Below are 12,821 nucleotides of genomic sequence, written 5' to 3'. Positions count from 1 at the left end.
CATTACAGACACTGAAAAGTGGCCACATTCCATGGAAGCATATTAATGGGAGTGAATTCTTCACTGCTTTTAATTTTTCCAAGGAACAAGTGACGATGGCTAAAAGGGAGGCTAGTTTCACCCTGCTTCAAGTAGAGAAGTTAGATAAGTTGCCCTTCACGGTAGCAGAGAGTCCTTCAACTATCTGTCTCTTACATGGCATTATTAATTTACCGATTTTGACCTTTTGTTTCTCGAGCTGCTTGAAACATCTTGCAGTAGGAAGATATGAGCAACTGGGAGATAGCTTTATCAAGGAAGCGTGGGAGTTGCCCTTTGACTATAGATGCTGGAACGGCGAAAAGGAAGTCTTTCTTAGCGGAAGCGAATGTGAGACTGCTGTTCGTCATTCCATGATATGCAAGCAGGTGTCTCTTCACGGTCTTTGCAATAAGGGGGTCACAAATTTGGCCTGTTTTCTGAAGGGTACTCCCGTCCCTTTGATTCGCCCGGTATTTCCTGTACTTTCCAATGGAAGTTATGTGGTACTAAACGATCAAAGTTGTTGTGGCATGCGACCTGGAATTGCCTACACAATCTCGGTCACGAAAGTCGTTATGCGTTGTGGAAGTGTTTTGTTTCCCCCCACATGAGAGATTAAAGTATCTGACATGTGGCCACACATAGATACTATTAATGTGAACTATGACAAGCTGAGTAGGCTAAAGGCGCTATTGTTTCAAAAACAGGTCGCCTTTACATCCGCAAAGGAGACGTATGCTCTCCAGATTGCTAGATCATCAGCCGAGATACAATCCCTTTTAAATACCAATTTCCCCAAACACTTTGGAGAACTGGTATCCAGAATATTCAATGCTTTGAGCACCACTGGGATTGTTCATTTCTTTAACGCTATCGGGTCTGGTTTCGTGTCCGTCTTCCAGAGTGTCTTCGGAGTCATCCCATCAGCCATCCATTCTCTCTTTTCAAGTGTGTTTGGTGGCTTTCCAATTATTTTGGCTTTGATTGGCGGACTGCTACTGCTATTTCTTCTGATTCGCAGTGGTTGTTTCTTTCCAGCAACGCAACATCTCCTGTGGACCACGAACTGCTGATGTCCCCGATGAGGGTTCATACACGGTCATGCCCCTTGAGACTGAGGTTGCTCAGCGAGGCCACCTATGAGCCTTCCGTTGTGTGATCTACCTTGAATGAGAACACTGCAGCGAATAACGATACACCAGGAAGTACGGCTCACTTCTGCTCTGTGGATCCGTTTGTCCGCCCAGCACTCGACTTAACATCGGACGATGTTGACTCATTTTTGAGGTCCTTGGTTGGTGACTTCGATGACCTTCTTCAAGATCATGCGTATAACAAATAATTTGATGAATTGACTTGCCATTCCTGATTCCAAATTATGCATTTAAATTGACATTTGCTGTTGCACGCTGTGCTTGTCATGGTTGACATTAACATCTCTGTATGATTTTTAACAGATTTGTTTTAACGTATTTTTTAACACATGCTAGAGCTTTTTTGCTTGTTTTTTGCTTTTAGCTTTTAGTTCAGAAGCAAGTTTTAGCATTTGGGTTCATATACCTTTGTCATACCTGTTACGGCAATGGGGAGGGTGTAGTGAATCCTAGTTTGTTTTAATGGGAGAATAGGAGTTAGCTTAGCCCCTGGCTTGTAGACTCGTGTCCCCGTCACCTAGTGACTTTTAACCTACTTTTCTTGCTCTGTCTTAGCCCATTTATGGACAGATGTAGCAATGTCAGAATTTGCGAATCTGAAATTGCGAGTCGGTGCGACTCGCAATTTCAGAATGGCAAATCCTGATGCAGAACGGTGTCTCAGACACCGTCTGCGACTCGCTATGGGGTCGTAAAGACCCACCTCATTAATATTAATGAGGTGGGTTGCATTTTGCGACCCCATAGCGAGTCCCTGAACTCACAGGGATGGTGGAAGCTGAAGTCAGCAGACCTCCATGTCTGTGACTGCTTTTTAAATAAAGCAGTTTTTATTTTTTATTTTGCAGCCCGTTTTCCTTAAAGGAAAACGAGTTGCAAAATAAAAAAAATAACGAAACCGTTTGGTTTAGTTTTTTCAGAGTAGGCAGTCCATTGGACCACTGCCTGCTCTGAAAAACCCTTTTTGGCAACATTCACAAAGGGGTGAAGGGGTCCCATGGGGACCCCTTCCCTTTTGCGAATGGGTTACCACCAGTGTGACACTTGTCACAAAGCAATTCTGCATTGCAATGCGAGTCGCAAATAGGAAGGGAACACCCCTTCCTATTCGCGAGTCGCATTCACAATTTGTGAGTCGGTACCGACTCGCAAATTGTGAATGTGCATGCAAAAGGCTTTTTGCATGGCGCAAACTGTGATTTTCGCAGTTTGCACCATGCAAACAGCTTTCTACATCCGGCCCTTTATTATTTATTTCTTCTAAGATGGCTGCCTTGTTTATAGTTAGGCCACTTGTTATGGGTAACATTATCAGTGTCACCGCACCAAGACGTCAAGATCAAGCAACAAAGACAAACAAACAGTAGGTGTTCACACTTAGGGATTTTCCCTCTCTCTACTTTCGAGGAATTGTTGATATTAATTGCCGTCCCAAGCATGTCTGTTATCTATTGTTTAGAAACACACCTACGTCAGGGGACCTTGTAGATCTGTATAAATACATCACACTTTAGACGGATAATCAGAGGGATTCCAACCAGAGGGCATCGCCACCATCGCTGATACCGATGCTGCAGTCATCTTGACGCTGACCCAGACTTCGTGTCCCTGCGGAGTCTGAGATAGAGACCTCATTCCAAGGTAACGAGGATTGGGGGCTCCTCTCATGGACACGGCATTGGCAGATTAGGTTTAACAAACCCAGCTCTCCTTTAGGTAGGAGGTTAGGCCTTTCACATTAGGGTATTATGGCATATTACATCTCATATATCTTTTTTACGAATTGCAAGATGGTGGGGGTCTTTGTAATATTGACTCTCGTCTTCACAATTCTATTTCTTGCATTTTTTATTATCCTAATCATTGCAGCCCATGCAACTTATCGCAAATTGCAGTTCTGTTAAATAAAAACTATTGTAACCATACTGCAACTGTGTCATTGCCTGTGTTTGTATGAGACATGATATACCTCTGAGAAAAGGATAATCTACGTTTAACCACGACACTCCCTGTGGAATCTTCTTCTCGAGTCCATGCGTAACGGCTGCCATAAATCACCTGTTACTATTGTGTTTCTGGTGAGGTGCTGCTAGTGAGCCGGTAAGGGTGGGACAACAGTCGCGACTTGTTGTAAGAAAGACGTAGTCTCTTACAAAAAAAGTACTGTCATCCTAAACCGGCAGCCTTGCCCAGAGCAAGAGTCCAAACTACGACAGATGCAAGGGGCATGGATGTATGGAGTGCTGTGTGTGAAGGCCTCATGTGGGGGGGTGGTGGAATGGTTCTGGGCAACGTGATGCATGTATGGTGGGCAATGTCTGTGCATAAGGGATGTGACGGATATGGTGGACCATGAGTGTAACAGGTCGGATGGTATGACTGATACCTTTTTCAATATATCTTTTTCTGCATTTCAACGCCCATCAGAAAAAGGGTATATGGTGTGCTATCGCCAAGGACGTGTGGACCCTGGGGGTCTACGAAAGACAGAGTATTCACTTTGCAAATGGTAAGAGGACCTGAGACGCTGGGTAAGGAAGACGGCAGAGGCCCAGCTGGGGATGGCCTCCCAACAAGGAAGGGGTACCTGTCACACCATGACCCCCCTGATGTTCCGCATACTGGTGGTGGCCTATCTGGAGCTGGATGGACGCTTGAGGGCATCACAGCAGCCACAAGGCGGTGAGTACAGTTTCACAATATACTACCTGTACCTGGTGGGGTGGTCTCTGGGTTAGGGGTTTGTGGGCCTGTGGGTGCCCCTGGGCCAGGCCATACATTGCAGGGTAGGTTCCATGTTGGGCAGGGGCTGATGAATACGACCTCCAACCAAGCTAGTAGGCATCCACTACTGGGCAGGGGTCTGTGGGTCTCAGTTATGCTGCTATTGATGTTAGGAATTCCTGTCCATGGGCTGATGACTAGCATTGTGACTGGTAGTGCATTGCCTAGTGCGTAGGGCTGTTCCCTGTGTTTGTCGTGTACACCAACAGTGGTGTTGTTGCTGGCATTGACCAAGTGTATCCTTTGTCTCTTTCCCCCTGTCCTTATGTGCATTAGCATCATCTGGTGGAGGAGCAGAGGTACCAGCGATGGAGGGAGCTGCATCCCACAGGGCCCAGGAGGCCAAATCCACCGACAGTGAGGGCACCAGTGGGACGGAGGGTGAGGGGAGCACCAGGGCAGAGACATGAGGGGACAGTTCAGACAGTGATACCTCCTCCGATGGAAGCTCCCTGCTGGTGGTGGACACCTCTGTGCCCACCCCAACTACAGGTACAACCGCCACCCTCCCTACCAGCACTGCTTTCCCAGCAGCCCCTCAGTGAGTTTCCCGTGCCCGATCACCCAGGAGGGTGGGCATCTCCTTTGCACCAGGCACCTTAGGCCCTGCCCCAGTTAACCCTGCTGCCCTGAGACAGGAGGCTATTGACCTCATGCGATTCATCTCTATTGGGCAGTCAACCATAGTGAATGCCACCCCGTGGCTGGCAGGCCATTTGCAACAAACAAATGCATTCCTGGAGGACATTCACTCGCGCATGGCGTACCAACAGAGATCAATCCAGGCTCTGGCCTCCTCCCTGATGGCAGCCATTGTCCCTGTCTTTAGCCTCCCCCCTCCAACTTCCTCTGCCCAGTCCTATTTCCCTCAACCTATCCCAAGCACACATTCAGACCAGCATGCACCCAAAACAACACACAGGAGTGGCTCAGGCAAACACAAGCTCACACATCATCTCATAGGCACTAACACGAAACCATCCAGATGCAGACATAACAACACCCACTGCCTCCACTGTGTCCCCCTCCTCCTCCTCGTCCATCACCCTCCCAGTATCTTCTCCTCTCACACCTGCATGCACTACATCCTCATCCAATACCCCACCGCCTATTGCTACACACCCCTCACTGGCAGTCACCACTCCCACATTCATGCACATGTTCCCTGTGTCCTCTCCCACTGTTTCTGTGCCCCCCCTCCTAAGGCACACAAACGCAAGCACTCATACACCCAACAGCCACCCACCTCAGCCCATGTACCTGCACCCAAACACAGCAGACTGACACCTCCAACGACCACTCACTCTTCCTCCACTCCCAAACCTTCACCCTCTTGCCGCCCAATGTCCCTAAGAAGCTTTTCCTCTCTGCCGTTGACCTCTTCCCTACCCCTCCCCCATCTTTCACGTTTGGCCAGGGTGGCCAGAACCCAGGCTAGCACCTCAGCCACCCAGTCCACGGCCACAGTAGAGTCGGCAGCTACTGCAGGTGGGAGAGGCTCCAGGGAACCAACCATCAGCACTGACAGTGTGCATGCACCAGCTGCCAAGGGGAAGGACAAAGAGTCATCACCAGCTGCCAAGGCTGAAGGCAAGGAGGCACTACCAGCTGCCAAGGGGAAGGGCAAGGAGGCCCCACCAGCTGCCAAGTGGGCAGGCAAAGGGCCTGCACCTTCAGGCAGGACGGACAGGAGGCCTGGTGCTGGGACTGATTCTGAGCCTCCACCACCAACCATGGTGGTTCAGCCTTTCGAGGCTGCAGAGGAAGAGCTGGAGCCTCCCCCCACCACTGGTATCCCCAACACCGTACCACCACCAGCACCACTGCCAGCAGCAACAGCCCCAGTGGGCCTCCGTCCAAGGCTCCAGGGGAAGGGCTGGAGCGTCCCTCCACCACTGGCATCCCCGACACTAGCACCGCCACCAGCACCACCATCATCACCACTGCCAGCAGCAGCAGCCCCTGTGGGCAGCTGTCCGAGGCTGCAGGGGAAGGGCTGGAGCCTCCCCCCACCACTGGCATCCCTGACACCAACACTGCCACTAGCACCCCACCAGCACCGCCACCAGCACCACTGCCAGCAACAGCAGCCCCAGTGGTCAGCGGCCCGAGGCTGTAGGGGAAGGGCAGTGTGTAGTCCTACCTCCATGAGCTGTAGTGCGTCCTGGACCCTGCAAATCCTGTGGGTCTGATACCCAGATCTGCATCACAGGGCACAATGCCCCCTCTAGAACCAGTGGAGCAGGCATCCACTCACCCCCTCTTTGCCAGGATGAAGCACACATGGTCAAATACCCCCTCAAGAACAAGCGGAGAAGACATCCACTCACCCCCTCCTTGCCAGGATGAAGCAGACTGGGCACAATGCCCCCTCCAGGACCAGTGGGGAAGCCATCCACTCACCCTCTCCTTGCCAAAATGAAGCACACTGGGAACAAGGCCCCCTCCAGAAACAGTGGAGAAGCCATCCACTCACCCCCACTTTGCCAGGATGAAGCACACTTGGCACAATGCCCCATCCAGAAACCATCTCCAGAACCAGTGGAGAAGCCATCCACTCACCCCCTTCTTGCCAAGATGAAGCACACTGGGCTCACTGCCCCTTCCAGAACCAGTGGAGAAGCAATCCATTCAACCTCTCCTTGCCAGGATAAAGCACACTGGGCACAGTGCCCACTCCAGAACCAGTGGAGAAGCCATCCACTCACTCTCTTCTTGCCAGGATGAAGCACACTTGGAACAAGGCCCCCTCCAGAACCAGTGGAGAAGCCATCCACTAGAGAGACTGTGGCTTTGCACTCCCCAGGACCAAGCAGTGGTCAAACCACCCTCTAGAGAGGCTGTGGCTTTGCATTCCCCAGCACCAAGCAGTGGGCAAACTACTCACTTGAGAGACTGTGGCTTTGCACTACCCAGCACCAAGCAGTGGGCAAACCACCCACTTGAAAGGCTGTGGCCTTGCACTCCCCAGGACATCGCACAGGGCATGTAGCCCCTTCCAGGACCAGTGCTGTTGTACCATCTTCTGGCTGAGGTGCCCCCCCATTCCCCGTACCTCTGAGGTGCCTGTGTATTTTTGACCTAATGCCCCTGCAGTGTTGTCTCTGGGTTGTTGCAGGAGTCAAGTGGGGCCTTGGCCTATGTGATGTGGTCCTGGTCCTGGCACCTTCCGTTGTTGCAGAATCTTTGGCTTCTTCCACCCAGAGGCAGCCCTTTTGCACCTTCATCCAGGGTTAAGTGGGCTCCTGCCCCCCCGGACACTTGCGTGACTCTTGGACTTAGCCCCATTCCTTTGCAGGTCCTCAGGTCCAGGAATCCATCTTCAGTGCTTTACAGTCAGTTGTTGCCTTATCTCGATTTTACTGTCTTTCTGGGGAAGTAGGGTAACTTTACTCCTACTTTTCAGGGTCTTGGGGTGGGGTATCTTGGACACCCTTAGTGTTTTCTTACACTCCCAGCGACCCTCTACACACTACACTAGGCCTGGGGTCCATTTGTGGTTCGCATTCCACTTTTGGAGTATATGGTTTTTGTTGACCCTAGGCCTATCGTCTCCTTTTGCATTCTATTGTGTTCTACAGTGTTTGCACTACTTTTCTAAGTGTTGTACTTACCCGATTTTGGTTTGTGTGTATATTTTGTATATTTTACTAACCTCCTAAGGGAGTGTATCCTCTGAGATACTTTTGGCATATTGTCACTAAAATACAGAACCTTTAGTTTTGGTAACTCTGAGTACTGTGTTTCTTATGATATAGTGCTATATGATATAAGTGGTATGGTAGGAGCTTTGCACGTCTCCTAGTTCAGCCTTAGCTGCTCTGCTATAGCTACCTCTATCAGCCTAAGCTGCTAGAACAGTACTAATCTACTAATAAGGGATAACTGGACCTGGCGAAAGGTGTAAGTACCACAAGGTACCCACTATAAGCCAGGCTAGCCTCCTACAATATAGGCCACAAACTATGAGCACTGGGGTCCTGGCTATCAGGTACCTAGGTACCCAGGGTATTGGGGTTCAAGGAGATCCCTATGGGCTGCAGCATTTCTTTTGCCACCCATAGGGAGCTCAGACCAATATTGCACAAGACTGCCACTACAGTCTGAGTGAAATAACATCCACGTTATTTCACAGCCATTTTACACTGCACTTAAGTAACTTATAAGTCACCTATATGTCTAACCCTCACTTAGTGAAGGTTAGGTGCAAAGTTACTAAGTGTGAGGTCACCCTGGAACTAGCCAAGGAGCCCCCACATTGTACAGGGCAATTTCCCAGAATTTGTGAGTGTGGGGACACCATTACACGCGTGCACTACACATAGGTCAATACCTATATGTAGCTTCACAATGGTAACTCCGAATATGGCCATGTAACATGTCTAAGATCATGGAAGTGTCCTCCCATGCCAAATCTGGTATTGGGGTGCCAGTCCCATGCATCCCCGAGGCTCCAGCGTGGACCCCGGGTACTGCCAAACTAGATCTCTGGGGTTTTCAATGCAGCTACCGCTGCTGCCAACCCACAGACAGGCTTCTGCCCTCCTCAGGTCTGGGCAGCCCAGTCCCAGGAAGGCAGAACAAAGTATTTCCTCTGAGAGAGGGTGTTACACCTTCTCACTTTGGAAATAGGTGTTAAGGGCTGGGGAGGAGTAGCCTCCCCCAGCCTCTGGAAATGCTTTGAAGGGCACAGATGGTGCCCTCCTTGCATAAGCCAGTCTACACCTTTTCAGGGATCCCCCAGCCCCTGCTCTGGCACGGAACTGGATAAAGGAAAGGGGAGTGACCACTCCCCTGTCCATCACCACCCTAGGGTTGGTGCCCAGAGCTCCTCCAGTATGTCCCAGACCTCTGCAATCTTGAATGCAGAGGTGTGAGGGCACAGTGGAGGCCTCTGAGTGGCCAGTGCCAGCAGGTGACATCAGAGACCCCTTCTGATAGATGCTTACCTGGTTAAGTGGCCAATGCTCCTCTGAGGGCTATTAAGGCTCTCTCCTGTGGGTTTCTCTTCAGATAAGGAATGCAAGAGCTCACCAGAGTTCCTCTGCATCTCTCTCTTCAACTTCTGCCAAGGATCGACCGCTGACAGCTCCAGGACACCTGAAAAACCACAACAAAGTAGCAAGATGACTACCAGTAACATTGTAGTGCCTAATCCTGGCGGCTTTCTCAACTGTTTTCTGGTGGTGCGTGCTCTGAGGGCTGTCTGCCTTCACCCTGCACTTGAAGCCAAGAAGAAATCTCCCATGGGTCGACTGAATCTTCCCCCTGCTAACGCAGGCACCAAACTTCTGCATCACGGCTCTGCTGGGTCCCCTCTCATCTTGACGAACGTGGTCCCTGGAATACAGGACCTGGATCCAAGTGGCCCTGACAGTCCAGTGGTCCTTCTGTTCAAATTTGGTGGAGGTAAGTCCTTTCCTTCCCATGGCAGACAGTAATCCTGTTTACTGCGTGGTCTGCAGCTTCCAGGGCTTCTGTGCAGTTTTGCAAGGAATCCTTCATGCACAGCACAGCCCAGGTCCCCAGCACTCCATCCTGCATTGCACAACTCGCTAAGTTGACCACCGGCTTCGTGGGACCCTCTTTTGTAGTGTTGAGATGACCACTGTGCTCAGATTTCTTGAATGACTGTTCAAGTGCTTCCATGGGTAATGCCTGCTTCTGCATGAGCTCTCTGTGCTGCTGAATGCCCCATTAGTCTCCTCCTCCAAGGGGCGATCTCCTGGTCCTTCCAGGCCTGGGCAGCACCCATTTTCTTCAACTGTGATACTTGCAGCTAGAAAGGCTTGTTTGTGGTCTTTCTTCATTAAAACAACTCTGCGTCCTCCAGCGCGCCGTGGAACATCTTCTGTGCAATGGAGAAGTTCCTGGCACTTTCTGTTGTTGCAGAATCTTCAGCTTCTTCCACATGGAGGCAGCCCTTTTGCACCTTCATCTGGGTTTTAGTGGGCTTCTGCCCCCCCGGACACTTGTGTGACTCTTGGACTTGTCCCCATCCTATACAGGTCCTCAGGTCCAGGAATCCATCTTCACTGCTTTGCTGTCAGTTGTTGCCTTTGCAGAATCTCCTATCACGACTTAAGTGTGTTTCTGGGTAAGTAGGGTACATTTCTCCTACTTTTCAGGGCCTTGGGTTGGGGTATCTTGGACACCCTTAGTGTTTTCTTACACTCCCAGCCACCCTCTACACACTACACTAGGCCTGGGGTCCATTCGTGGTTCGCATTCCACTTTTAGAGTATATGGTTTGTGTTGCCCCTAGGCCTATTGCATCCTACTGTGTTCTACAGTGTTTGCACTTCTTTTCTAACTATTTACTTACCTGATTTTGGTTTGTGTGTATATTTTGTGTATTTTACTTACCTCCTAAGGGAGTATATCCTCTGAGATATTTTTGGCATATTGTCACTAAAATAAAGTACCTTTATTTTTGGTAACTCTGAGTATTGTGTTTCTTGTGATATAGTGCTATATGATATAAGTGGTTCAGTAGGAGCTTTGCATGTCTCCTAGTTCAGCCTAAGCTGCTCTGCTATAGCTACCTCTATCAGCCTCAGCTGCTAGAACACTACTAATCTACTAATAAGGGATAACTGGACCTGGAACAAGGTGTAAGTACCATCAGGTACCCACTATAAGCCATGCCAGCCTCCTACAACCACCAACATATTAAGGTCAGGTACTTATTTACAGAGTCTCCTAAGTAGTTTCTCTTGTGTGCCAAAGGTGCCCTATTTACTGCTATATGGAGATGTTCATGGTGTTAGGGAAGTATCCTCCTCAACAATATAGGTAGCGCCTTTATTTGTCTGTATGTTGTTTAAGCTTGAACCTCTAAAAGGATAGCCCACTTAGTACCTCTTTCTCTGTAATCCGTTTTTTAAAATGGCAAATCCAGTTGTTATTTCCTTCATTTTACAACAAAATGAGCTAGTTAATGTTGGTGAAGATGTTACGTTTGTGGTAGAGGCACACAATAAGGACAACACTGCAACATTCTACGCATGGGTCAATTTTCCTGCATTTGATTCCAATATAAATGGATCTCATACATACATAGGAGCCTATGCTTCACAACACTACAGCACACAACACTATGGTGCCTACATCTACTTAGGAATGTCTTTAACATATCAGAAACATCAAAAAAAGTTATCCTACTACAAGTTGTTGAACATGCTAGATAAGGTCTCCTCAGTAATGACAGAGCCACATGGCCAGTACTAGCTGCCCACACGCCACACCCAATTATACACAATTTAACAGTAGCCGATCTGTGCCCATTATTTAATAACCTAGACTAAATAGTTGCCTAACACCATTTTCACTGCATACTCTAAACACTGCCCCAGCAAGGGCTGCTCAAGCTGTCCAACCACAATTGGCTATGCGTGGGATTAACCCAATGAATGCCAATGCTATTATGGGTTAGGTACCACCTAGATGGGAGGCAATTACATTCTGAATAGCTAAAACAAAATGTGCTTGAAGTAGTGTTTCCCTATACAGGACCCCAAGATAAACATTGAATTTTCACAATGTGCTTGCCACTTGTGATGGTACCCTCTATTGATGACTCTGCTACCTGGGGCACAGTTATTGCTGCAATATATACCCTAACCCATGCTACACCATCTCTTGCTGTATTGAAACAGATACAAAATGAATTTGGGGCTGCCCCTGCCCTGGACTTGGGGATGAAGTTAATTGGTCTAGCACAAGTTCACTTAGTTGATCAGGAGTGTGAGTTACCAAAATTGATGCTGAAACCTATACCTCCATAAGTCGCAATAACTTAGGGGTTAGACCAAAGAAGCCACTAAAGGTTATCCTGAAACTGATACTACCAAGCAAACACAGGAGTCTTCTAAAAAAAGGCTGGGACAAACAAAAATGAAATGAAGACAAAATAAAATAATGGTGAGAATCTGTGCAGCAGTAGAACTCTGCAAAACTTTATAATTTGTGAAAGTGTGATAATTGGAAACAATCTGACAGTTGTCAGTATGCTGATACACATTCTTGTTCTTCCTTCCAGGACTCATCCAACAAACAGTCCAAGAGAACGTGGTGGTCAGAGCGCAGACAAGAAGAGTATGTAAAACCGAACACAATGCTCATCTGACATCATCATTAAAAAGGAAGAGAACATTTGTCAACAAAAACCCCAATTCAAAAAGCAGAATGTTGTGGAAATGTCACTGAAATATGCCATATATACTGATAACATTACTGCGGAACAGGACATGGGCAATGACTCTGCTAGAAGCAATGAGAGAGGTCACAAAGGTTCACCAGAATCTTCAAGAGTTTCTGGATGTGAGAGCAACTAACGACTACATAGAAGTCGAAACCCCAGAGTGGTGAGTCCCCCCTCCAGACCAAGTCTATAAATTAAATATGCCAAATGGGAGGGACATAATGCACACAATTCAAGTAATTTTCTGAGAAACAGGTACACTCAGCTATGACATTCTCTGGGCTAAAAAAGATTGGCCACCTGAGTTTTTTTAGAACCCTGCCCCAAGGGGAATATGTCTTTATACTGTCTTTCTCAGTCCTCATTCCTGAGCAAGCATATGCTGTAGAACGGGCTCTTGCACAAGCCCTGGCACTATCCAGCATTCATGCAGGCTATAAATAGGGACTATCCTTATTGTTGGAAATGGGGTCTTTGGTTGACAGTCAGGTTACCCCCTGTTCAAGCAAGGACCCTCACTCTAGTCAGTGTAAAAGAGAATCACCCTCAGCTAACCCCTGCTTACTCCCTTGGTAGTTTGGCAGAGCAGTAGGCTTACCTTCAGAGTGCTAGGTGTAAAGTATATGTACCAACACACACAGTAACTTAATGAAAACACC

Source organism: Pleurodeles waltl, chromosome 5 (genome assembly GCF_031143425.1).
Source record: "Pleurodeles waltl isolate 20211129_DDA chromosome 5, aPleWal1.hap1.20221129, whole genome shotgun sequence".
Classification (NCBI taxonomy): Eukaryota; Metazoa; Chordata; class Amphibia; order Caudata; family Salamandridae; genus Pleurodeles; species Pleurodeles waltl.
This window is presented reverse-complemented; position numbering follows the sequence as displayed.